This window comes from Carassius gibelio, chromosome A17, assembly GCF_023724105.1.
Source record: "Carassius gibelio isolate Cgi1373 ecotype wild population from Czech Republic chromosome A17, carGib1.2-hapl.c, whole genome shotgun sequence".
NCBI classification, from domain to species: domain Eukaryota; kingdom Metazoa; phylum Chordata; class Actinopteri; order Cypriniformes; family Cyprinidae; genus Carassius; species Carassius gibelio.
This window is the reverse complement of record NC_068387.1, coordinates 12,112,142-12,138,191: the sequence shown is the minus strand read 5'-3', so window position 1 is coordinate 12,138,191 and position 26,050 is coordinate 12,112,142. Positions and strand designations below refer to the sequence as shown.

The 26,050-nt window shown below is 38.0% G+C and overlaps 1 protein-coding gene across 2 annotated transcripts in view; it reads left to right on the top strand.

Annotated features, from left to right (window-relative positions):
* LOC127933373 (alpha-(1,6)-fucosyltransferase) overlaps nucleotides 1-26,050 on the top strand; it is an 83,343-nt gene that overhangs the window by 11,775 nt on the left and 45,518 nt on the right. Inside the window, exon 2 of one of the 2 annotated variants that reach the window (XM_052530341.1) lies at nucleotides 20,906-20,946. The exons of the other annotated variant lie outside the window; for it this stretch is intronic. The gene's annotated coding sequence lies outside the window, so the exon portion shown is untranslated. The remainder of the gene's footprint in view (nucleotides 1-20,905; nucleotides 20,947-26,050) is intronic. 2 annotated transcript variants of the gene reach the window in all.

Here is a 26,050-nt window from a genome sequence, read left to right as displayed (position 1 = left end):
GAATTTCAGGGCAGTTGAGATGCCCTTGAGAGGCAATCACAGTGTCGCTCCACAAAAGCCTCCAGACGCCTGTGGCCTACCGCATGGTTACTACCATTTTTATTCAAAATCACTCAACATTATTCATTAGCAGCTTCCTCTATGTGGTTCATGTATTGCATTCATGCTCTTAAATTTTACCTCCCATGCTAACTGGAAACCTGGCGTGACATATATGCCATTCTAGCAGGAGGCGTATATGAGAGAGGTATCATTTGTCTGAATGAATCACCTCATCTCCTCCTCTCATGCTGCACATGCAGTGATTGTTACAGCTTGGTGTAATTGACCACTCTGTTTCCCATCTGTTGCTTGCTTGCATTCCTTGTCACATTCCCTCTGCTGTTCTGCCCACCCTCGGCACGAGCAGCACAAGGGAGTTGTGTGTTTTTGCCAACAAGTGACGACAGAAGCAAGATCAAATAGAATTCATAAAAGTTGGTAAAAATCCTCCTTCCATTTCATCTCTCTGTATCGTCTCTGTGAGCTGGAGGTGTGGGTGCCATTTATTTCCTCAGAAGAAGGTCTCTCCATTCCTGATAAGAACTTTTCCATTTCACATTCTTGCCCTGGACAATGGATCAGATTGTCAGTTATTTGCGACTGCACGATTCATCACTCCGTTTTTTTTTGTTTGTTTTTTTCCTCCAGACTTAGAGTTATGGCCCATAACATATGTGCCTTAGAGAATCCCCACCTCCCTTTAGTTCTAATACAGAAACAAAGTTGTTGTTTTTTAGACTTTAGAATAAAGCTCAGTGGCTGAGAGTGTGAAAAGGGTTGTACCGACCGTGTGTACTAGGACGTGATGTAAACCGGTCAACAACGATGTTATTTGGTTAACAAATAAGAATAAGGTTAACAACAGGAGGATGCAGGGCGCTGTGATCGGAGCTGTGTTTCTGTTGTGTCTCGCAGGTTTCACAATAATGGACATGGAATGTCGACGTAAACGTAAAGCGATTGAAAGAACGGAAAGGAGGATCAAGAATCTCCAATGAAAACTTACACAATGTTTACATGGAGTTTTAAAGCTGCGGTATGGAACTTTTGACGGTTAATAAACAGAACTGCTTGCGTCTTGCGGAAGGACATCGTAGCCGGAACTACTTCTCTCTGTTTATGTCTATGAAGAATCACAAAGGTACTGGGTTACTCCGCCGCGGTACCCCCGAAGCAATCTAAAATAGTCCGAATATAAACACTTATTATAGGTGCACGCTAGTGCTTCAGGACAAGCTAAAAACACGGTTTGGAAAATGGATTCATGGTGTACTCGATTATTATATAATTTTTTCTACATTTTGAACACAAACAAAGTTACGGACCGCAGCTCTGATTGGTTGTTTTTTACCGGGAGCGGTGTATTTCTGTAAATGGCAATAGGACCACTGGGAGGAGCCAGAGGAGCTTGATTTTTAAACAGATTTTCTGTCTCATATTCTACTGTCAGGACATAATGACAGGTTTAATAATTATGTAAAAAATATTTTTTTACAAAAGTTCCCTACAGCACCTTTAAATCGTGGCGGGTTAGGGCGTTTTCGAACGTGTCTGGCCAATCAATGTCTACTTACATCACGGTTAGTACCAGTTGTGCTGGTTAGACCCTGTTCCGGACTAGGAGATTTGGTTCTTGAAAAAGGCAGTCCGGTACTAAAATCGCTTTCGATAAAAACTAAAAAAATCCTGAACTGTACAGTATATTAGATAATATAAAAACTTAATTTCATTTTTTTACGCTGCCGTATCTGCAGTGTTGCTTTAGGTGTTTTTTGCAGTGCCAAATTTGAACATGGCTCAAGCCAAGACAAAAGCCTATTGTCTTTGGTCTCTGATTAATTGTCTTACAGGGGGTTATGTGCATCCTAGGGAGAACTCCTACATGCACTAGAGAGCACAGAGGAATCATTCACTGTATTCTCAGTGTACAGTCATGACAAATTCCTGAGTCTTGGTTTGATCTTTAAGCTCTACTTTATAAACTTACTTTTCAATCTATGGTCTTAGAAAATGCTAACATTTATTTGCATTCTCTCCTCCCTCTATATACAGATGTCTAGTGCCATCTTTTCTCTGAAAGTCTCAGCGGGCTGATGTTGACTGGTGGATGCATGATAAAATTGCAGATGACAGGTTTGTTTATGCGGTGCAGTCAGGGAAACAATGTGAAAGATGCCTTGATCTAAAGGCCTGGGAATTTTTGACACCTTTCAAAAATTGGCTACTTTGTTGTTTCTTAAAGGGTTTGAGAAGTTAATTGGGTTATTGGGTTATTGGGTCAGTTATTCAGTTTGATATGGTTGTATGACTGCGCTGCATATATAATGTGCACTCGTGTAGTTTGCATATTTATGACATTAATACATTTTGTAGTCAAATGTTATAATGTATCTTGCCTTCAACATAACTTTCAGACTTTAATAAAATATCTGGTCTACTTTTTTAGCTGTGTCACAGTAAGAGCCTTTTTTAAATGTACCAGTCACACACTTCATTCCTGCGGTGTTTTTATTGCCACGACAACAACATTCTCTTATATCAGCAAAGGTCTTGATTTTCCAACCACTTGTTTCCTGGTCTGTTAATCTAATGGAGCCTGATATATCATTGAAATCAATACATTACTTGTATAAGACCTTAGACTCCAGTTGAACTTAGAGATGTTCCGATACCCTTTTTCTCTTCCCGATACCGATTCCGATACCTGGGCTCAGGGTATCGGCCGATACCGAGTACTGATCCGATACCTGGGTATGTATCTGTATATACAGCTGTATATACTACTAGCCCTGTGTAAATTGCTAGAATTATTTTATGGTGTGCTTCAGACTGATCCCTTAATAAAACATGAACAAATACATGGTGAACTACTGTATTCATTACAGTATTTTTATTATCTGACATGAATTTGACAGTATTATTTATTTTCTTAAGCAAAAAAGAACTTCAAATGCAGCCAAAAATCTAACACCGCAAACTAAATAAAATTATTTTAGTTTTACAATATAACTGTATAAAAAAACTGCAACAAATAAGTCTAGGAATATAAAAAGTGATATATTTATCAGATAATCTCTTTACAACAAAACAAGTAAAAAACAAGCAACCGTCTAGGAATACTTATTTTTATTAATAGAGACGTATTATTATTATTACATAGAGACATAGCTAAATCTACTGTAGGCTACAACAGTAGCTTAATATATTGTCAATTTACTCATGTTAAACCAAACATTTATTTTAATGGGCTGCCATGAAGATCTTTGAGTGTCTGTGTTTATGAAATAACGGTTTTCTCAAATGAAATGGTAAATTCTCATGAAGTGATGGTTTACGCGTTCGTGTCCTCATATAGTGACACACAGCAGAGACTACAAAACAGCAAGCTCCTGCGCATCTGCGCCCGTCACCCACAGAGATGTAGAATTTGCATGAGTAATATTTAAATAGTATTTTGCAGTTTAATATTCACAGACACAAGTAAATATTCGGCTACTGTCTGGAGCCCTGCGCTTTGACTAACACGGAAGCAACTGAACGCAGCTGCGGGTAGTGAATATCGGGAGTCGGTAACTACCGGTACTACAGAGACATACTGCTAACCACTGATCTATAATATAGAAGGGGCTTCACTGTCTGTTGGCAGTTTAGAACGTGATGAGCGATCCAGTCATATATAGATCAGTGCTGCTTACGCGTTTACATTTCTTCTTCGCTTGCTTAAATGGGTTGCTTGTGGCAACACAGCACAACTTCCTGTGTTTGCAAAGCATTCTGAGCAGCGAAGAAGAACCGTGCAGCGGTTAGGCAAAGCTTGCGGTCAGAATGGTCTTGTTTAAGAAAATGGTATCGGATCGGTATATGGGTTCATGTACTCGCCGATGCCAGATTTGTTGTGGTATCGGAGATATTTCCAATACTAGTATCAGAATCGGAACAACTCTAGTTGAACTAGTTTTGTTGCCAAAGTATTTGCAAAAAACATTAGTCCAGCACTGCCTCATTTTGCTGAAGATATCCTGAGAAATGACTGCCTTATGCCCGGATGAACCTGGAGAGCAGTAGTGATCCTTCAAGGCCATTCTGCCTGTACAGCTCTGACTGACCAGCCTCGGCCAACTGCCTTCAGATCAATATGACCATCTCAAAATCACTTTGAGTCCCTGCCCAGAACCTAGTTACAACCATCTGTCAGACAGATTCTCCCAAACACACAGGAACACACCCTCAAATCTGTCTCCGTAGCATTACCAATGGTTGGTTCACTTCAATCACTGAATATGCCTAGTTCTCCACCAGCTAAATTACATTTTAGCACACAATAATTTGGTGCAGAATAGTGGGGGCTTAATGATGCCGAAACTCATCACCCTCATGAAGAAAAGTCGGGAGTGCAGAAGGAAGTGTGAGGATGTGTAAAAACCGCCAGGGCTTGGACTGTGATCTTCTGCAGGTTCAGGTCTGCCGTGTTTCGCCTTTGCTTGTTGAGGTCCACCGTAGTAAAACATGTATTTCAGACTTTGAAAAAATCTGTTAGGTAGGAGGAGGATTTCCAAAACAGACTTTCACTCAAGAATATCTGTAAGGATTTAACTGCCTGGTTTTGTGCGGCCATTGATTTTATTTTAAGGAGACAGTTTTGTCAAGGTTTAACAAAGCTTTGTCCAGTTGTTTTCAGGATTTGTTTCTGTCATCAAATGGGAAAAGAAAATAGCATTTTATGCTAATTGTTTTGTCTGTGGGGTTAATAATAGCCGTTTGGGCCCATGCCAGTTATGTAATTTAATAAACAGACCATTAATCTCTTTATCCATAAACTAGATTATCTCGTTCTCATTATATGAATGATGTTGCTTCTATCAGATAACTGGTGTGTATATTTTGTTGTTAAGGGGTCTCATGTTTGCAGTATTCTTTTGTTAGTTTTCTTCTTCTTAATGAATTCGTCTTTCGTTATGCTTGCAGCCCTTATAAATATATGTAGTTTTTGTTACCCTTCTCTTAGTAATGAGTAGTTTTGATTTTTCTGCCTTCGTTTGTTTCTCCAGCATTTGAATTGCCTTCTTGTGTGTTATAAGCTTAGAGGCCTCAAATTGTTGTCATTTATCAAACAGGACACTATCGATCTAGTCGTTTTATGCAAGAATCCAAAGTAACCTTAGGTTAAACACTTTGCTCAAGGGCACGATAATGACAGAGCTGGGATTAAGCCCGCAACATTCATGTTGACCACACAGCTCCTCAAGTTACTTTACTGCAACCCCCGGGATAGGTTTACTGCTTTCCATGATCCAGAATCCAGAAGAAATCTGATCCTAAGTATGATTTCTGACAGTAATTTGAAAGTCCATAATCATTTTCCCGGCAGTGTATAAAATAAGATGCTTTATGTATATGAAATGTATTTATATTTCTATATAATTACGAATTATTCCAAGCAGTTGCTTTCCGAACAAAAACAAACTGCAAGTAGTGTGAACATCAACCCTAGTAGTTCAAATGCACCTTGAGAGGGGTTTTCCTTATTCTTTTCATTTTTAATGTACCAGTATTAACACTGACTCTGCATTACCTGTATCAAAGTGCATTCAGCAAGTTCTTTGACAACACAAATCCCTGATCCCTAACAAAAGGAGTTTACCAGCCAGCCTTAACATGAGATGAATATGGAACAAATTGGTGGAAATGGCCTGAGGAGAAGCCACATTTAGCTGAGTTTATTCTTTAACACCCATTATTTCTTTTTTCCCATAGATTCCTCTGCTCTGTCACCCTTCGTTTTAGCCCTCGGGGCAACAAACGGCACTGCTTTTTCAATGAAACGCTCATCAACATAATAACTGCAGAGCCCTAATTCAAATAGGAACATCACTTAACATAATGTTCACATGCCATACTAGCTGTGCATCCAGGATCTGGTGAATAAAAATTTGAACATGTATATGTGAGTGTATGTGTGTCTCCATGCATAAACATTCTTATGCTGCAAATGTACACGCTCAGCCGCTATACACAATCAGCCACTTTATTAGCATGAGGTTAGTCTCAATGAAGTGTAGGGGCACATGTGTGTTCATGATTGTTGCATGTGGCTTTGTGCTCTAGCATCAGCTTAGGACTCCATGCTGTTCGCATTCTCATTATTTTTATATTCAGAACTGACAATCTCATTTTTTTCTTACATATCCATATTATCATCTACTATGCAAAAGACATCCACCTCCATGTTTCAACTCCTGATCTGCACTGCCTTTGGGGCTCCCAGGAATGGAACAGCACCTCTCACACCATTGCCTGTAGTTTGAGAGGAAATTTATGCTCTGTTAGAAACATTGCATACTTGGAATATTCAGCATTTGGTTCACAGCCATTCAACATTCATTTGCAAGTCTTGCGATTTTCTTATTTTAAAACCCCAGTAAATTGCATTTTATTTTCTGTCTTGATGTATTTCCTATTGCAACCGGAAGTTTGGCTGGAACATTTTTACTTTTTTAGCTGCATGTCAGAAATGATCTATTGGTCCATTCAAGTCCTCCTGGGAAATTTGTATTTGCAGTATTATATAGGATGGTATAATTACGACATCAGGCACGTTCAAGTCACTTCGGTTGGAGCAAGATGGCGATTTACCTTTTCAACCAACCAAAAATAAAATAAAAATCATATTTTGTAAATGCAACTTGGCTAGTTTTATTGTTAATGGGAAACAAATAATAATTTCATTCATTCTGGAAAATGTACCATTAGTAAAGACACTGCATATATTTTCTCACTAAGGCCTTCAGCTTGGAAGCACTGGGCTTACAAAAGTTTACTACGTGTTATTCTGGCATTTTGATGGCGTTAAACATGATCTTTCCAAATTGCCATGCAAATCTAATTACAAGCAACAGCACAGTAGTAGAGTAGATGAGAACATTTCTCTAGATTATTATTTTTTTAAGTTGTTGTGCATGTATATATTTTTAAGCTCTTCCTTCATGTAAAATAAAGGCTTGAGGGTTTAACTAGATCACTGTAAAATATTGTGTGAAATAAAATAGGACAGGCATATATAACTATTATGATTTGTTGTCTTTGTCGTTCAGTATTACTATGAGCCTTTTTTTAAACAACAATGATAATAATAGTTAGCTAGTTTTATTGTAAATGAGAAACAAATAGTAATTAAAAAAAATTACCATTAATACAGACACTGCATCTATTGCATCTCCCCATATTTTCTCACTGACACCCCCAACTTGTAAACTTCTGACTCGTAATATCATGACATTGTGGATACAATCTTTCTGACATGACTTGAATGCACAGTGTGATTTGCAGGTGTTTTAAGTGGGTGTGTAATTTGCAATCTACTGTATAGAGCATTTGATTAGACAAACATTTGTGTAGTGCAGGATGAGTCATTAGTATTTTTTTTTTTTTTTTTTTACCTAAAGAGAAAAACTGTAAATGTTATGTTAAATATATAGGGTATCTGGTTAAGGTTATTTTTTCAATTATGATATGTTACTTTAGGAATAGCATATACAGTAGATGGTTTCAAAGCTAATAGACACTGACTAAAAGAATCAAAACTCAAGAGAACCGACAGAAATCAAACTGTGAACACTTGTGACTGTGTCTGTGGGAGGAAGAGAGGGAGAAAGATAAATGAGACCAAACAAAGTTTTGTTTCAGACTATTTCAGTCTACCCTGTATTTTTTTCTTTTTTCTCTCTTCTTCCTTTTTCATTGAAATCACCAGTTCTTCTGTGTGGGACCTCACACACACACACACACACACACACATGAAAATAGGCATATACTCAGGAACTTAGTTCATCTTGAGAAATAGGAACATTGCCAAGTCGTCATTATCTAAGACAACATCAATAGATCTTAAAATATTTATTTTGTCAGAAAGTCTTTGTTTGCTTAGTGTGACTTCCTCATAGGTTTGTGGTGAATGATGCAGTTCTGGGAGTGTGAGAAATGTTGGACCAGTTGGGTCTTGTACCCTTAGAGATTTTGAATTTTTCATGCAGTTTTGCATCAAGTCTGTAGAACAGGTTGGTTATTGTGTGCATTGTTAGTCTTGGTTTCACAAGGGTTTTTTTTTTTTTCCATATTTGTGTATTTACAAGTGTTTTTGGCCTTTCAAATTACTGTGGAAATCTAATGGCAAGCAACAATGCAGAGGGCTAAATGGGACATTTCTTCAGATTTGAAATGGGAAGCATTGTAAAAAAAAAAAAATGTACACAAAGGTTTTCCTTCATGTAAATGATCGCTCAGGGGTTTAGCTAGACCACCGTGAAATACTGTGTGAAACTGAATTAGGGCTGAGTCAGACATGTCACTATTAGTTTTTTTTTTTTTTTTTTTTACAATAGTAATAATAATAATAACTTAATAAAAATAATAATAAATGATAAATATAAATATAATAAATTATAACTAGGACTGTTAAATGTTTAATTGTTTTATCTAATTAATTACATGATGTGGTAATTAATTAATCTAATTAATCACACACTAAATTTGGAGAAATTACTCTGAAAAGATAATTTAAAGTCATTGTTGTGCAAAGGATCAAAATTTATTACATATGCTCTTTTGGACCATGTGCGTATATGATGACAGAATTGTCATTTTTTTTGTTGGGTGAACTGTAACTTTAATAATTTATTTTCTTAATTTTGTTATTTTTTGTAAAATATGAAATGATTTCTTTAATGAAATGATACTCTAAATAATAAACTAAAACTGCCAGTAGGTGGTGATGTCTTAAATGTAAATGTAAATGTAAATGTAAGACGTAAATGTCTTAATGATTAAGTCATCGAGTCATTTATTTATTCTTTGAATTCGTTCAAATGGCTGATTCATTCAGGAGAGAAGTAAATTGTTCTTTATGAATGGTTCAATGAATCATAAGGCTTGTTCAACTTGAAGCGGATCATCACCATCAGACCAATCGGTGTGTGACATCAAAGAACCGCAAGAGCTTAGAGAGCAGACAACTCTTGTGCTTTTGAAACGATCTTGTGGTACTTTGATGTCATACACCGAAATGCGGTATGTGCAGCGCCACTTCAAATCCAACGCTAGTATGGCCAATGGTTCAATGCGCAAGATGGTGCACCAAATTCGATCAAAACGTTGATTAAGAAATGAAATGCTGATCTGGGTTGCTAGGAGATGAAGAGTTCTGCTTTGTCTCAAACGGCCGTTTTGCCCCATATCTTGAATTTCATGCAGTAAGTTGTTGCCCTGCCTCATATTAGTCATCAGTCGACTGTATGAAATGGCAGATGATCCACATAGCTCTGGGGTGGGGCATGTGCGTTAATGCGTCAAATTACCAGCCTTAATTATAAAAAAAAAAAAAAAAAAAAAAAAATCATGCCAATAATAACCAACATTATTTGCCTTAAATATGATATTCAAGTGTTTCCACAAAATAATACTGTTAATAGAAAGTGGACTTACAATATTATGTATATTTATATTTTAAACATACTCAAATCTAGTTTTTTAAAATGCTTACAAAGCCTTGAAAGAAATCTGTTATCAGTTTTATGTTTCAACTTTCAGGTTCAGTTGACTTTATAAGTTGGCTGTTAAGCTTACACTTTGACAACAAAATTGACAGTTACATTTTTGTTACCAAATTGGTCACAGTCATTAATCACAGTTATTTGTATCAAAACTGATTACCAGTCAAAATTTAACAATTGTGATGGATCTATGTGACACTAGTGATACACAATGACCAGTATATTGTTGTAGCATTCATTTCATAATTACTGTAATTAATAGATGACAATGTGGATGTTCTATGAATGTACTAGAATTTAGCGTTTTTATGGCAACATTATAACACCAAAATTAATCTGTGAAATTTGAATAATCAATACTCAAAACAACAGTACAACAAGTATGCAATCGTCATGCAAATGCACTAATACATTAATGCAGCCACATTAAACTATATTGTATGTTTTTATTTTCAGATTATTCTTGCATGATTAAGACATAAACAGAAATATTGTAAAAATATAGCTGCAAGCAGCAATAACGGGGCCAAGCACTACAGAAGCAAGCTTCAGATGAACGGCAGGAATGAGTAATTAAGACAGTTTTAAGATTATTTTAGGCAAAATGGCTTGAAAACAATAAACACAACAACTAGTAATAGGATTTATTGGCTTATCACGTTTAACCAATAGGTGGGGCTGTTACCAAATTAGTTTGGAATGGTCAGTGTGAGGTGACGATGACACATACAAAGTTTGGTGCAAATATGTCAAAGCTTTGCAGAGATACAGCCTCAAATGGATTTTGGCACCCTTCCAGCAGCTTCGTTGATGCGTTAAATGAGAACCGTTTTGTATATCGACACGAAATCCATAACATTTTGCCAGCTTGGTCTGAAGATGATCCACGTCAAATTTGGTTAAAATCTGACAAACGGTCTAGGAGCAGTTCGAAAAAGTAGGTTTTCAACATTAATCAAAATGGCGGACAGGAAGTTCAGCCAAATAAGGAAAACTTGATATCTATGATCTCGGCTTGACCCAAGGAATCTATTAAGATCAGCGTCATGTCAATAGCCAGATCTTTTCAAAAGTTATTAGCCTTTATGTAAATTGAGTTATAACTTTTGACCACTAGGTGGAGCTGTTTCAAAATATTTTGAGTACCTTCAGGGGATGGTGTTGTTGGCACATTCTGAGTTTCGGAATATAACACCAATCCATTTGTTTAGTATAGCCTTTTATTTCACATAAGTGTATTGAAGTCAATGGGAATTTCATGTTTTGTTCTATTATAGCGCCACCAAGAGGCTCAGTCCCACCATTTTTTTTATGTGTCATCAGAGTGAGCCCATACATTTGCGTGTCAATTTTGGTGAAAATATCTCAATTCACTTCAGAGTTATAGACATTTACATGAAAAAACACGTAAAAATTGACTGACTCTTGACTTTGATTGAATTGTACTACCCCTTACTATCAATATTTTTGCATTTGGGCATTGGCGTTTAGCTATCGACCTATGTTTCCGAACTTCTGACGGTGGTTTCGTCTCGATCAGACAAGCGGTTTCGAAGATATAGCCAAATGTTTTTTAAGCGCCAAATCACAACGCTACACAAACCGTAAAGCGAAACCTAGCATGTTTGGTATTGTAGGACTCGGTAAGGATTCAGGAGTCTAATTCGATGAGTCTCGTGAAAATAAGTCGACCACACCCAAAGTTATAAGCATTTAAAAAAAGAAGATCACCACTAGGCGGCGCTGTTTCGAAACTTCTCACGCTCCTTCAGGACATTGTGCTGATGACCCATACCATGTTTTGTAAAAATCCGTTGATGCGTTCTGAAAATACAGCATTTTAGCACAAAATTCAAAATGGCCGACAGTCAAAATGGCCGAAATGGTAAAATTGGATATCAGTCGACTCGGCATCTTGCCCTGAATCTAACAAGACAAATGTTATGATTTTTGGACAAACTGTTTAGAAGTTATAAGCAAAAATAGCAGTTTTTCATATCTCCGGACCAGTAGGTGGCGCTGCGCCGAAACGCAGCATGTAGCCTCAGGTCATGCTTGTTATGACATGTACCAAGTTTGGTCTGAATAGGATAAGTTGTTGCAGAGATACAGCCTTACGACTGTTTTTGTAAGCGCTACGTAAAATTTGTTAGAGCGTTTATCGGAAACGGTTTGACGAATCAATTTGATTTGCATAACTTTTGGTCAGCACTGACTGAAGATGATCTGGTTCAATTTTCGTGTGAATCGGACAAACCGTCTAGGACGAGTTCGAAAAAGTAGGTTTTTCAAAAAATTCAATCTAATGTAATGTAAAATGTTATCTAATCGGCATGAGCTCAGAAATCAGATGAAAAAAGAATTTTGATGATTGGACTTATGGTCAAAAAGTTATTAACAAAATGAAAGTGAAATTTTGGACAGTTGGTGGCGCAAGAGGGAATGTCTTAGACACACCAAAATTGGTGTACTTAATGTTGGCACTGTCCTCTATCAGAATGTCAAACCATTACAACTTTCCCGCTTTCGGTTCTATGGGCTGCCATAGACCCCCAGTCGGAAGAATAATAATAATAATAATAATAAGAACGCCAACAAAAACAATAGGGTCCTACGCACCTTCGGTGCTTGGCCCCTAATAACTGTTTTTCTACATGATGTTTCAGTCAGGTCAGGTAGCACAAGTTGGAGCTAAGTTGTTATTAAGAGATCCATGAGAAAACAAACCCAGTTTACTATTCAGAAACGTGTAATAATGGTAATTCTGACACTGTATGTGTCACCCAGTATAAATGTGTATTGTGATATGTGAGATAAAAGAATGTTGATGTCGCACAGTCTGTCAAGGGGTCTCTTAGGGGTCACATCATAAGATTATAAAATCTGACAAGCATCTGTCATTAAGGACAGAAAAATCACAGAGCGTACAGCCTTGACTAGCTGTCCGAGATTGCAGATCTCTTGTCATTTTCACATACACTTTTCAGTGACAGCATATGTTTGAGAAAGTGTGAGCGTTTTGTGAGATGCTGGTGTAGCAGCATTACAGGCCTGCCAACACCTCCCACTGCTTTTAACCCCTCCAGGAGATGCAGCCATCCAGAAATGCCCATCTGTGCTTCTAGCTCCTCCAGCGAGATCTATCTGTGTGTGCTTATACCTGGCACAGACCCACACACATTTACAGTGTGAATACACTGCAGCACTGTTTGCAGTTTGCTGTTGCCGCCCCATCCCTGCGTGCTTGTAGAGACAGTGCTAGCCTGCAGCTGCTGCCCAGCATGAATAGAAACGTATTACAGTGGCGCCCATCACATGCCAGCTGACACGTAACCTTTTATTTCCCCTTAAACCTCAAAGACTGCTGATTTACTGTAAAAGCTCTGCTGATAAGTTTGTAATGAGCCTGATGACAAGTACTTTGTTTTGTGTACATGCACTATGATTCTGTATCAGTGACAAGGATGCAGAGGAGTACAAAAGTACCAGTACTTCCGTACTAGGGATATTATTACGGTATTGAAATTTAGTAAAAAAAAAAATTGGTAATAATACAGTATAACAGGTTTAATAACTTTGTTCTTATATCAAAAATATCTATGCAATAAAGCAATACAGAATTTGGACCCACTTTATATTAAGTGGCCTTAACTACTACGTACTTACATTTTAATTAATAATTTAGTACAATGTACTTATTGTGTACATACATGTTTTTACATTGTACTTATATTTAAAAAAAAAAAGACATGTAATTACATCTGTATTTAATTTCTGTAATTACATTTATAATTACACTGTTGACCCATACTTTACACCTTAACCCACCCTTAAACTTACCCCATACCTCCAACCCTCTCCCTAACCTTACCCCTATCCCACCTCAATAGCAGCAAAAGTGTTTTAAAATACAATATGAACACAATAAGTACATTGTACTTATTTTTTTATGTAAGTACATAGTAGTTAAGGCCACCTAATATAAAGTGGGACCGTTAAAAGTTTTACACTTGCAAAAGAATGGTAAGTTATGAAGGTCTAATGTAAAGTGCGAATGAACAATAAAGAATCAAAACACTTAAAAAAAAATCTAGGGCACGTTGTAATACAGATTAAAATGTAAAAAAAAAAAAATGAAAATAAATATCCTGTTAAGTCTAAATATTACGTGTTTGGCGCTGTGATGAACAAGACAATCTTAATGGCTATTTAAATACGTTTTAGAAAGTAGATCAGCTGCTTTATTTATGGGGTTTTCAGGGTAACGGCTGCATCTTCTGCATTTTAGTGCCATCTGCTGTCAGTGAATGTGCTTTCATTCAGTGCTTCTCTAACGTTTTCCCCCATGTGCTTCTCATGCATGCTTGTTTACATCAGAGCACACACACGAAAATGCCTCATAACGCTTGTACACGTAAATCTACTCTAAAGGGTTGAGCAGCATACAGCGGCATTGTGCATTTTTACCAGTTGATGGGAAAAGTGTTATTAAAATGCATTGCAAATTCGGAATAATTTTGTAATATATAATTATTCACGGTATTGAGACATGCGAACGATAAGAATATTGTGCATTTTCATTAACGTGATATATCATAATACTGAATACTGGCACGTCTATTCAGAACTAAGTTGATACTTAAATAAAAAAAGTATTGATATCAGCCTTTCCACACTATCAGTAGTACCATGTATTGGGTCAGACCAGTACTAGCTGATAGGTGGCTGCATTAAAGTTTCTATTTACAACATGTTTTTGAAGCATTGTGTCATGGTTGTGTTGAGGAAGGAATACAAAGATGAATATAAATTCAACAAGTAGTTTAACAGTATCCAGGAAGAAGATAAGCCACATAGATGAGGGGTTGACAGACACTAATTGAAACATAATACCGGACCAAGACTAGAACCAAAGAGTGAGCTTAAATAAGGCAGGCAGCTGATGACAAACAGGTGATGGGAATTAACTAATGAGCACTAATGAATCAGTGAGCTAAACGAGGGCACAGAAGAACTAAACAGACCAGGGGGCCATTTCAGAAAGGAGGTTGAGTGAAAACTCTGAGTATGTTAACCCTGAAATGAGGGAAACTCATTTTCTGTTTTCTGTTTCAAAATGGGAGGTTTGTCAAATCCAAGAAAGCGGGGTAAGTCAATCCCATTTCTGAAAGAGAGGTAACTTATACTCCAAGTCATTTACCATGGTAACTTACTCTATGAACCTAACATTTTTTTAATTATATTCCAGTGTGGTAATAATAATAATCTAATAGGCCACAGTTTTTCTATATTTCACTATGTTCTTCCCTAAACTTAGACGAGTTGATGCTAGGGGTGTCCATGGTTAACCGGTTAACCGATTAACCGTTAAAAATTGCGTAACCGAGTGAAACATTTTGCTCGGTTAAGTTACGTCAATGGCGTGCATTGAATTTAGTTGTAATAAATTTTTGCACCACCAGAGACCGCCAGAGCGCTCCCAGACATTTGTAATGTCCACAAGAAGAAGTCATTTTTCTAATATGAAGCGGGCAAAAAAAAGTACAGTGTTGGAGCACTTTAAAATTGAGAGTGACGGGGCAAAATGCAAGTATTGCAATACAGTGCTTAGATATACTTAAAGTAAAACCTTGTTGTTGTAATCTCAACAGCCAACACCCGGGCATCATTAGGCCGGTCAGGACACACTGGATGCGTGGCGAAAGCATCTCAGCTGCGTTGCGTGTCTGTTTTTAATTCGGCTCTCATGTTAACAGGTTAGAGCTTGCAGACTGCCTGCGTGAGACGCGCGGCTCGACGCGTGCATGCTAGAAATAGAACCGACGCCTTGTTGGAAGCGTTTCCAGGCAAAGTATAATAGGAAAATATGTTTATATGTCATTTTGTACACAAATACATATTAATTCATGACATTTTGATATTTGAAAGTCTATGGGTTGATATAAATATAAAAAAGATATAAATGTAATCAAAGTAAATAAATAAATAATTATCGATTTTCAAATATTGTACCTGTCAAACATACTCATAGTCATAGCCTTAGCGAGGCGGCCGCGGAGTCTCCTTGTTATACATTCTAGGCTTCTTCTCAAATTCAGATTGTGTTAATGGGCGGCATTATTAGTTAGTTTTAATAGGACAATTTGACCGGAGAGATTACATTTTGTCGGATTTTTTTTTTTTTCGGCCAATGTCCGGAAATTGCTATGGTTATGGTTACTATGGCACACTATGGTTAACCGAGTATTAACCGCTAAGGGCCTCGGTTAACGGTTAATGAAAAACTTGAAAACGTGCAGCCCTAGAACGTACCTCTCCCTTCTCAGTGAATCACTCACTTAATCGCTGTAGTGTGCGGTGCCACTATGTTAGCGTATATCCGCTTAGAAAATTACGTTTTATTTTGGGTCGCCATACTTACTTGTGTAACTACTCGCGTAATCATCTTTAAATAAGGAAAACATGGAAGTTTTTGGTGGCTTCTAAATTCATCCCTGTTTGGATCCTATGGAATGGATGATGCTAAGCTAAACGCTACCATAGTGGCACCGTGCGCTACAGTGATTGAGTGCATGCACTGAGACGGGAAAGGTACATATCAACTCCTTTAAGTTGAAGGAAGAACATAGTGAAATAGGGGAAAATGGTGGAGTTTTCCTTTAATGCAAATGGAAAACATGATTATTCGGAGTGTCTATTACTAAGTGCACATCTACCGTAGCTCCACCCTGCAATGCAACACTGTCAGGATCTTGCCCTGACAGTCTTGTCTGTCCTGACTTTGTTCAGTGTTTCGAATTTTTGTCTGTGCTCTTCATGTCCTGCCTTGCCAGTCAAGTTCCTGTTTCCCCTATGGGGTAGTTTTAGTTTGTTTATTTTATTTTATTATTAATAAAGAGACCTTCTCTCTGCAGTACTGAGTCCTTGCCTCATCCCTCTACCCGAACCCTGACAAACACAAGGTTAAATATGACGCATTTGAATAACAGCTTCAGCGGTGTAGATAGCAACGTGTTGAGCATGGAAAACTAGCTTGTGATGCGATTGACGGGGTATGAGTCCAGCTTTTGTCAAGCTCGTTCTTCTCACTTTTCCCATCACATATCACATTAGAATTCATTTTCAATAATGAAAAAAATGTTCTTAAATGTAAGTAAAGTGCGTAACGAGCGTTTAATAATGATAAAAGTATTTATAATTTTAATAGATGTAATCATTTACAAGCCGTTATTTTGCATCCTGTTAATGTACAACAATACTGAGGTTGAAATAGGCCTAGTATGTATCTGCCAGTATAAAGTATACATAGCATCTAATTATTATCTAAATATTACAATTTATTATTACACATTTTTATTATCATTGATCATGGCTTTTCTTAGTCAAGTTTTAACTCTAAGTTGCTTGTACCTCCTTATTGAAATGGGCCCCAGATGAAAAAAAAAAAAAAAAACTGAAGAGTTTTGACGTTGGGATAATCATAACAATGGAAGGGACAAAAGGACAAAAAATATCTGATATGTCACATATTTATTTTATTATTATATATATTTTTTATTATTAGTAACTTTTCATTTGATTTTTTTAATGTAATGTTTACTTAATTGAACAATATTTGAAGGTCACATGCTAAAGATGTAATATGTTTAAATGTGCTTATTTATTTTTTGTTTTTTATTAATAGCATTAATAATTAAACTAAGTAATTTATTTAATAATTAGATTTTCAAATAGTTAAAAGTGCTATAAAAATGAAATAGCTTTTGCTATGAACTGCAGAATTTTACTGGTATTGGTACCGACTACTGAATTTTTGGTAACATGACAACACTCAAGAATCAAGATATATGCCATATGCAGTATTTTCATGATTTTTCATTTTTCTAAATCTTCTTAAAATTCTGTATTGATCAAACTACATGTTGTTTAGAAGGCAGGTTGTTGTTATCTAGCTTTAACGAAAGAAAGAAACACTGACCAATAGAAAAAATATTGAAGATATTTTTTTCAAAAAACAATTATCTTTTTATATCAAGTGAAAAATATACCAATATAGGCATTTAAACAGTTCAATGGTTTTAAATGCAGTTAAATGTAACAGTGAAATATTTAATTACTAATTCACCATTAAAATTTAGTTAATTTGATTTATCAAATTTATCCACATTTTTTTATCATTTCAGTAGTTTTAATAAAGAAAAAAAATTTAAATACAGTGTAATATACACCTATTTATTTGTCAGTTTGACAAGTCGTGTATTTTATTAAACCATTTCTATTTTAATTTCTATATTGATAACTGATCTCTTTTATTTTATTTTTAAGTGGCACTTTTAATTCTCAGTAAGAACAGTGCCTGTAAAATCCAAAAGGCAGAAGTGTGTGCCATTTTAGGTTTCAGAAGGGTGCTCATTAGTGTCCTGTTAGCCCTGCACTGTTTTATAGCCCTGCTTTGTAGCCGGCTTCTACCGGACAGTCCCTGCAGCATTACGTCACCCAGTGTGGACTTGAAAGAGGGCCTTTACTTTCAAACCCAACACATTATTTAAGAGGTAAAACCCAGAAAGGAAGAGGATAGAGTGAAACCCGGCATTGCACTTTGTGTGAATGAAAAAATTGTGTTATTTTGTTGCATCAGACATGGTGTGACCAGGCCTTTAGGATCTGATGAAATTTGCCACTTTTCCTGTGCAAATAATTTGTCACCATCGCAAACTATAAGAACATACAATGCGGCGGAAACCCTCCCGGCAGCTGACTGGGATGTCAATGACCAAACCACTCATAAATCATTCCGATTGGACTTTGCAGAGACAGGATCCACACTTCTCCCCTTCCTCAGTCAGAATTCCAATGTCTGGTTTTAAAATATTAAGCACCGGCATCTCATAGTTGTGGATGCTCTGGAAGAGAGCATTTAATAAAACATAACTAGCGTTGCCTTGTGTGTGCTCTAATACTCCAACTTCAGGATTTGTGATCGACTCTCCTATCTTCTATACTTAGAGTGCTGGGCTATGAAAAATGAATTCCTATACCCCCCTTCTGTGAGAAAATAGCTTTGCTTCACATGAGACCAGGATTGTTGTTTTGATCCAAAATATCTAGATTATGAATCTAAATTATGCATATTCCTATCTTCCCTAAGTGTTGCTTTGTTAAATTCCCTTGCATAGTTAATAAAGTTATTTGTACCCAACATACACTTTTTGAAAATTCAGAGCTCTATGTTAAAAAAAAAAAAAAAATGAAGCTAGGTCAAATTGACTGTTTTATGAAAGCCTGTTTCTTCCTCAGAGTAAAAAAAAAAAAAAAAATTATAGATAGATAGATAAAATGGTAACTATGTACTAATTTTTATTGATCCCCTATTGATCACACACCCCCTTTCAGTCTGGATTATTTGGATGCATATAAATGCATTTTATGTGACTTAATTACATTTGCTACTTAAAATTTTACAACAGCAACTTCAGTTCTGGTGTTTGCCATTTTAATTCCTGTACCTTCAAGTTGCAACTCATATAGTTGCAATTTATTTACCATAGTACATCCAACCAATAGAATCCATCAAATATACACCATTTAAGTTTACAATAAAACGAATACAATTCCCATTATAACACTGAAATTCATTCATTTCTGTTTTGGGATGGGTTCTATATATTTTATATATATAGCCTATATGTAATATAATATAGAGGAAGTCGTGGCCTAGTGGTTAGAGAGTTTGACTCCTAACCCTAGGGTTGTGGGTTCGAGTCTCGGGCCAGCAATACCATGGCTGCGGTGCCCTTGAGCAAGGCACTGAGCCCCAACTGGCTGGCTGTCCGCTGCTTCAGGTGTGTGTGTGTTCACTGCTGTGTGTGTGCACCTTGGATGGGTTAAATGCAGAGCATTATTTTTTTTCTGCAGACAAGATTATAATGGTATAACTACTTTTACAGAAATAACTTAATTACTGAATTTCACTGGAAAGACTATTTTTTATATATATATAAATAAAGAACTGTATTTCTTTAGTCAATTATTAAAGTATTACATGTTCCATTATATTTGTGATTTTAAGAACAAGTGGAAAATGTGCTGAATGCTTCTTTTCTCCCAAGTGATATTAGCAAGCAGTTAGACTGAAATGACATTTGTTTAACGCAGAGGCAGGTGCGAGTCGAAGCAGGTTGCGCACGTGCGTCAAGCCTCATCCATACTGCCAGATGCGCTCGTGGAGATTTGCGGTGCAGGGCCGCACGAGAATATAAATGAGCATTACAAAACAGGCTGCGTGAGTGCGGCAAGTGTGAACGGCTCGTCTGTGACTCGGGATTTGCGCCACGTGGGGCAGAGAGGAGCAAGTATGAGAAGGATTCAGAGACACAGGCTGTGTGTGCAGTCTTCTGAATTGGGAATAGCGAACATTCAATAAGGGATGCTCTTGATATGCATTGTGATGCAGCTCTTGCTAATGATCGTTTTGGTTCATTGTCTGTCTTTCCGAAGCTTAAGTGACATAACGTTTTTTCTTTAGTTTTAATTTGCCTAACTATTGATCTCACCCTGTAGACGCCATAATACCACTCTGTCTCTCTCCTGCTTTCCGTTTTTTTTTTTTTTTTAATGGCGGGCATTTACACATTGATTAGAGTAGTGCTGATTGGGGAGAACGGAGGTGCGCTCACTCTGTTTGTAAGTAAGTCTGTCACTCAAGGCTGACAGTTATGCATATGCTCTGGGACAGAGTAATATCGCGTCCACATCGCAGGCTTTTGCGATTAGCAAATCACAACGTCTCAAATCGCGATTTCGATTTGATTTCGATTAATTGCAAAGCCCTAATTTCAATTAATCGAATTAACCTACCGGCTACTAGTCGACGCCAAGCTTTAAGCGGCATGGCAGAGCATTGAAGTCGACTAGTCGATTAGTCGGTGCAACCACTAGTGTGTGTGTGTATACATCATTCTTGGACTTATGCCTTATGTTTTTCTATTACAACTGATGCTGCCATTCATCCTGAGCTCTGTTACCACGGCAGCAGGGGAGCATAGTTGTGGCTGGTATGAGCAGACCACATCAGCATCAGTGAAAGGAACAACAGATGATTCTGGCTCTCAGAACGCCATCTCTCTCACATACAATACTTCAGTGCAAAAGTTTTACAGTTGACACTTGCATGCGCCTTCCAGTTCTTTTCATGAATACCCTTGAGGAGAAGACAAATTACACCTGTCTGCACTTTCTTGCTGACTTAAAAAAAAAAAGAGAGAGAGGAGAATATTTACTTTGTGTCAGTGATATGAATATTTTTTCTTATGTTACAGGGGGAGGGAATCGTCCTTGCATTTATAGGACACACACTCTGGTAAGCTGTTTCTGCTGCATGTGTGGGTCTGCAAAATGTACTGTTTAGCTGTGATAAACAATTGTGCATTTTATGGCTATTTCATACTGTTGCACAGCAATACACATTTAATAATTCAATATAGTATCACAATATAATAATTGGATTGCGATTGAAACTGGGCTGAATAGGACAACCCATTACATGTCAATGTGAGCGAGTGAATCTGCTGGATAAGTTTTAGTCTACTCTATCTCATGTGGCTCACTTCTTTGATGTCCACAGCAGTGCCTCAGAGAAGTAAAACATAAATTTAGGGATCCAAAGTTAGGGTTTTTTAAGCCCTGTAGGTCCATGGAGGACCTTCAGGGGGTCTGTGGATAGATATAAAACATATAAAAATATAAAAAAGAAAAAATATATAAAAAGACCAAAAAATATTTTATATATAGTATGTCCAGTTTATAAATGTGGAATATTATCTGCTTTATAAGCATTATACTTGGTTGGCTGAGAGTCTGGACAAGGTGGTCTCTAAGTCAGTAAAGTAAACCATTGGTCTAAACCAGGGAACGGCAACCCGCGGCTCTTTTATCCCTCTGCAGTTGCTCCCTGTAGCATGGCTGTACAGTACGCAGGGGAGTTGCCCCCTGACTTTTAATAAAACCTAAACTCTTCCCATGCACTTTTACTTAGGCAAGTGTGTTCACGTAGAGGTTATCAAGGGCCAATGTGAATACATCTAGATATAAATGAAAAGACACAATATAGTCACATCATTATGGATACATTATATTCTTATCCAAAACGATGTGAACATCACGGAGCGCTGAACACTCTCATGCGCTGTATGTATCATTCATATTTGAAGCTGGAGGGTGCTCTCGTACAGAAAGTCCAAAACGAATGATAGAAGTAACTTTTGACACCAGGAAATCCCTGTGGACAAAGGCATCGCTGTAGCTAAGCTGAATAAAATACATAAACCTTAACTGATGAAACGTGAAGACAATAAACGATTGCGACAATATATGGTTTATGTGTGTTTTTCAAGTCTTTAATATGAATGATATAGTTGTAATTGACATAGCATTAATTACAGCACAGAAGCTATAAAATATATTGTCTGCCTTATTCTGTGATAAAAATGGAAAGTGTTTGTAGTATATTAACTATTATACTGATTATACAATCATAACCATAAAATTGTTATTTGTAAAATAGACACTGAACAAAATTATAAATGCAACAGTTTTGTTTTTGCCCCCATTTTTCATGAGCTGAACTCAAAGATACAAAAACCAGTCAGTATCTGGTGTGACCACAATTTGCCACACGCAGTCCGACACATCTCCTTCACATCGAGTTGATCAGGTTGTTGATTGTGGCCTGTGGAACGTTGGTCCACTCCTCTTCAATGGCTGTGCAAAGTTTTTGGATTTTGGCAGAAACTGGAACATGCTGTCGTATACACCGATCCAGAGCATCCCAACATGCTCAATGGGAGACATGTCTTATGCTGGCCATGCAAGAACTGGGATGTTTTCAGCTTCCTGGAATTGTGTACAGATCCTTGCAACATGGGGCGGTACATTATCATGCTTCAACATGAAGTGATGGTCATGGATGAATGGCACAACAATGGGCCTCAGGATCTCGTCACCATATCTCTGTGCATTCAAAATGCCATCAATAAAATGCACCTGTGTTCATTGTTCATAATATATGCCTGCCCATACCATTACCCCACCGCCACCATGGGCCACTTGATCCACAACATTGACATCAGCAAACTGCTCACCCACAGAACGCCATACTGAACACTCTGCCCTGTACAGTGAAAACCGTGATTTATCCGTGAAGAGAAAACCTCTCCAAAGTTCCAGACGCCATTGAATGTGAGCATTTTTTCCACTCAAGTTGGTTACAATGATGAACTGCAGTCAAGTCGAGACCCTGACGAGTATGACGAGCATGCAGATGAGCATCCCTGAGACGGTTTCTGACAGTTTGTGCTGAAATTCTTTGGTTATGTAAACCAATTGTTGCAGCAGCTCTCCGGCTGTCTGGTCTCAGACAATCTTGGAGGTGAAGATGCTGGATGTAGAGGTCCTAGGCTATTGTGGTTATATGTGATTTGTGGTTGTGAGGCCGGTTGGATGTACTGCCGAATTCTCTGAAATGCCGTTGGAGACGGCTTATGGTCGAGAACATTCCTGCTGTTACCATGCCAATTGCACGCTCCCTCAAAACATCTGTGACATTGTGCTGTGTGATAATTTTAGAGTGGCCTTTTATTGTGGCCAGCCTAAGGCACACCTGTGCAATAATAATGCTGTCTAATCAGCATCTTGATGTGCCACACCTGTGAGGTGGATGGATTATCTAGGCAAAGGAGAAGTGCTCACTAACACAGATTTAGACTGATTTGTGAACAATATTTGATAGAAGTATTGAGAGGCTGTTTGTGTACATAGAAAAGTCAATAAAATGAATCATTCATTTTAATCAGCAAAAAAAAAAAAAACATTACATACATTGTTGAGCATTGTAAATACTGGGAGTGCTAAAGGAGACAGAGACTATTGCATAGACTATTTAAACAGAGACTATTGCATTATATGAATGTAATGCCACACCCTTAGTATTCAGTACATTCAGATTCAGAATTATTTTAGGGTGGATGCATGTGTGCCTCCCATATGTGTGCATATCTATGCATCTGATTCATTATTTTTTACAGTTTTCTGTTTATGCTGCATGCTTCTGAGCACTCTCAACAGGTCTGACAGCATTGAGATGAGGCTGAGACATTGTTAATATTCCTCTCTGGGTGAATAAGCATTTTCCTGCATGTGAGTCAGCCCAGTTACCACTTCTGTGTGTCCAGGCTCAGAGCTACTGCTCAGTGAAGGAGAATCCCAGCACAAACCCACCTCATCTACCCTCTTAAACATGTCTCAACCATCTTTCAACAGGCCAACTAGAGCATGTCAGCAGCCTCTCAGCCTCACTCCCCTTAAACCCTCTCAGAACACTCTTCTCTTCTCTCCCTCACTCTTTCTATCTCTTTTTCAGTCTTCCCTCCATCAGACGACACAGTCAGGGGGCAAATGTGTCACATCTCATAGCTCGGGAGTTTCATTATTAGGCCCTTCCTAAAAATAGACACAAAAAATATGGCTCTCCATATTCTCAGTGTATGAAATGATGACAGATGCCACAAAGCTCAGGGTTTTTGACTCTAGAAACACCTGGGTTTCACTTTAATGTTCTTATAGACTCTCAATTAAGAGCATAGCAAAGTTACTAGAAATGGCGCAACCTGTTAAATGCATTAGACCAGAGGTCCCGAACCACCAGGTCGCGACCCACTACCAGGCCGTGGAAGATTTGCTACCTGTTCGCAAGAACATTCTGGGGAAAATGTGTATAGATATGACACTGTTATTTATTTATGTTAATGATTGTTCTAATTATTCTGTATTTTCATGCAAACGATTGATATGTTGTAGTAATTTGACAATTTCACATTAAAGGAGGGGTGAAATGCTCGTTTTCACTCAATATCCTGTTAATCTTGAGTACCTATAGAGTAGAACTGCATCCTTCATAATTCCAAAATGTCTTTAGTTTTATTATATTCATAAGAGAAAGATAGTCTGTACCGATTTTTCCCGGAAAAACACGAGCGCCTGGAGGCTTGACGTGTGGGCGGAGCTAAAGAATCACGAGCGCCAGTAGGCTTTTGTGTTGAGAGCGTTTGAAAGCTGTGACATTACCGTGAGAAACAAACCATGGCTAACAGTCAGATTCAGCCGTTTATTTATGATCCAGAATCTTAATTTTAAGCAGTTTTACTCACCGCCTGTGGTTCCAACACACAATCGTGACCCTTTTTCGTTGGGATTGCATCATCCTTAAGAAATAAACGGTACGCAAATCCCTCATCAAACTGGGCCTTGTTTGTAAAACAAGCATCTTCGAAATGCAGGGAACAAACACAAACACTTGGACAACTCCGTTGATGCTCTGTAAAAATAAACTCCATCCACTGGTCCCTTAATGCTGTTTTTTCTTTGGTAATCTGTGCAGGGTTGTCTTGCCCTGGCAACCAAAAACACACTTCTTTTGTGACTTCGCAACGCTCTGATCAGTGAATGAATGTCTGTGCTCAGCCTCTCAGTGCTCTGCTATATGGGAGCGCGCTCTTCCGGCAGAAGTGCCCTTAAGACCCATATAAGGAAATTCTGCTCCATCTAACGTCACACAGAGCCATACTCCAAAAAAACTTTCCGAAACTTGTGACAAACTTAATTTTTGAAACTTAGGGTGTACTCACACTGCCAGTTTGAACCGTGCCCGAGTGCGTTTGACCACCAAAGCGCGGTTCGTTTGACTAGTGTGAGTGCTCCGAATCGTGCCCGGGCGCGGCTCGATTGGCCGGCCCTGGCCCGCTTGGAAGAGGTGGGCCAGGGCACGGTTCAGTTGGACTCGGGTGCGGTTCGCATGCAGTGTGAGCGCTAACCGTGCCGGAGCACGGAAAAGGACGCTTTGCATCACGGTTTTGCGACGCTCCAAAACCAACATGGCAGGGAAAGGGTCGATTTGGTCTACGGCAGAGGTGCAAAACGCATAAAAACTAAAAACTGCAAAGTCCTTGCTGCACTTCAGCTGGTACCTTGCAAACATCCTCATACGAGCAGCACGATTACTACGTGAAAATTTTCGCGCCACTAAGGCGACACATCTGTTTAACAACAGGCTGTGGACCAAACAACACAAAATTATCCACAAAGAAAACAGAGCGATGCACTCCATTGTGTTCAGAGAGCGCCGCTCTTCCTGTTTATCCCGAAACCGTCGCACCATAATGACGTAAGTGTGCTCCGGCACGAATGCTGAAACCCTATATGTGAGTGCAGGCCATAGGGGGAGTGGGGAGGGGGGACAATCGTACTCGGGCCCGGTTCATGGCAACCGTGCCTAGTGTGAGTACACCCTTAAGTCCATGTTTAGCATGGGAATCCAACTCTTTAACAGTGTAAAAAACTCAGTATGCATGAAATAGCATTTCACCCCCCCTTTAAATAAGTAAATGAAAGATTGCTCTGATCTGTCATAT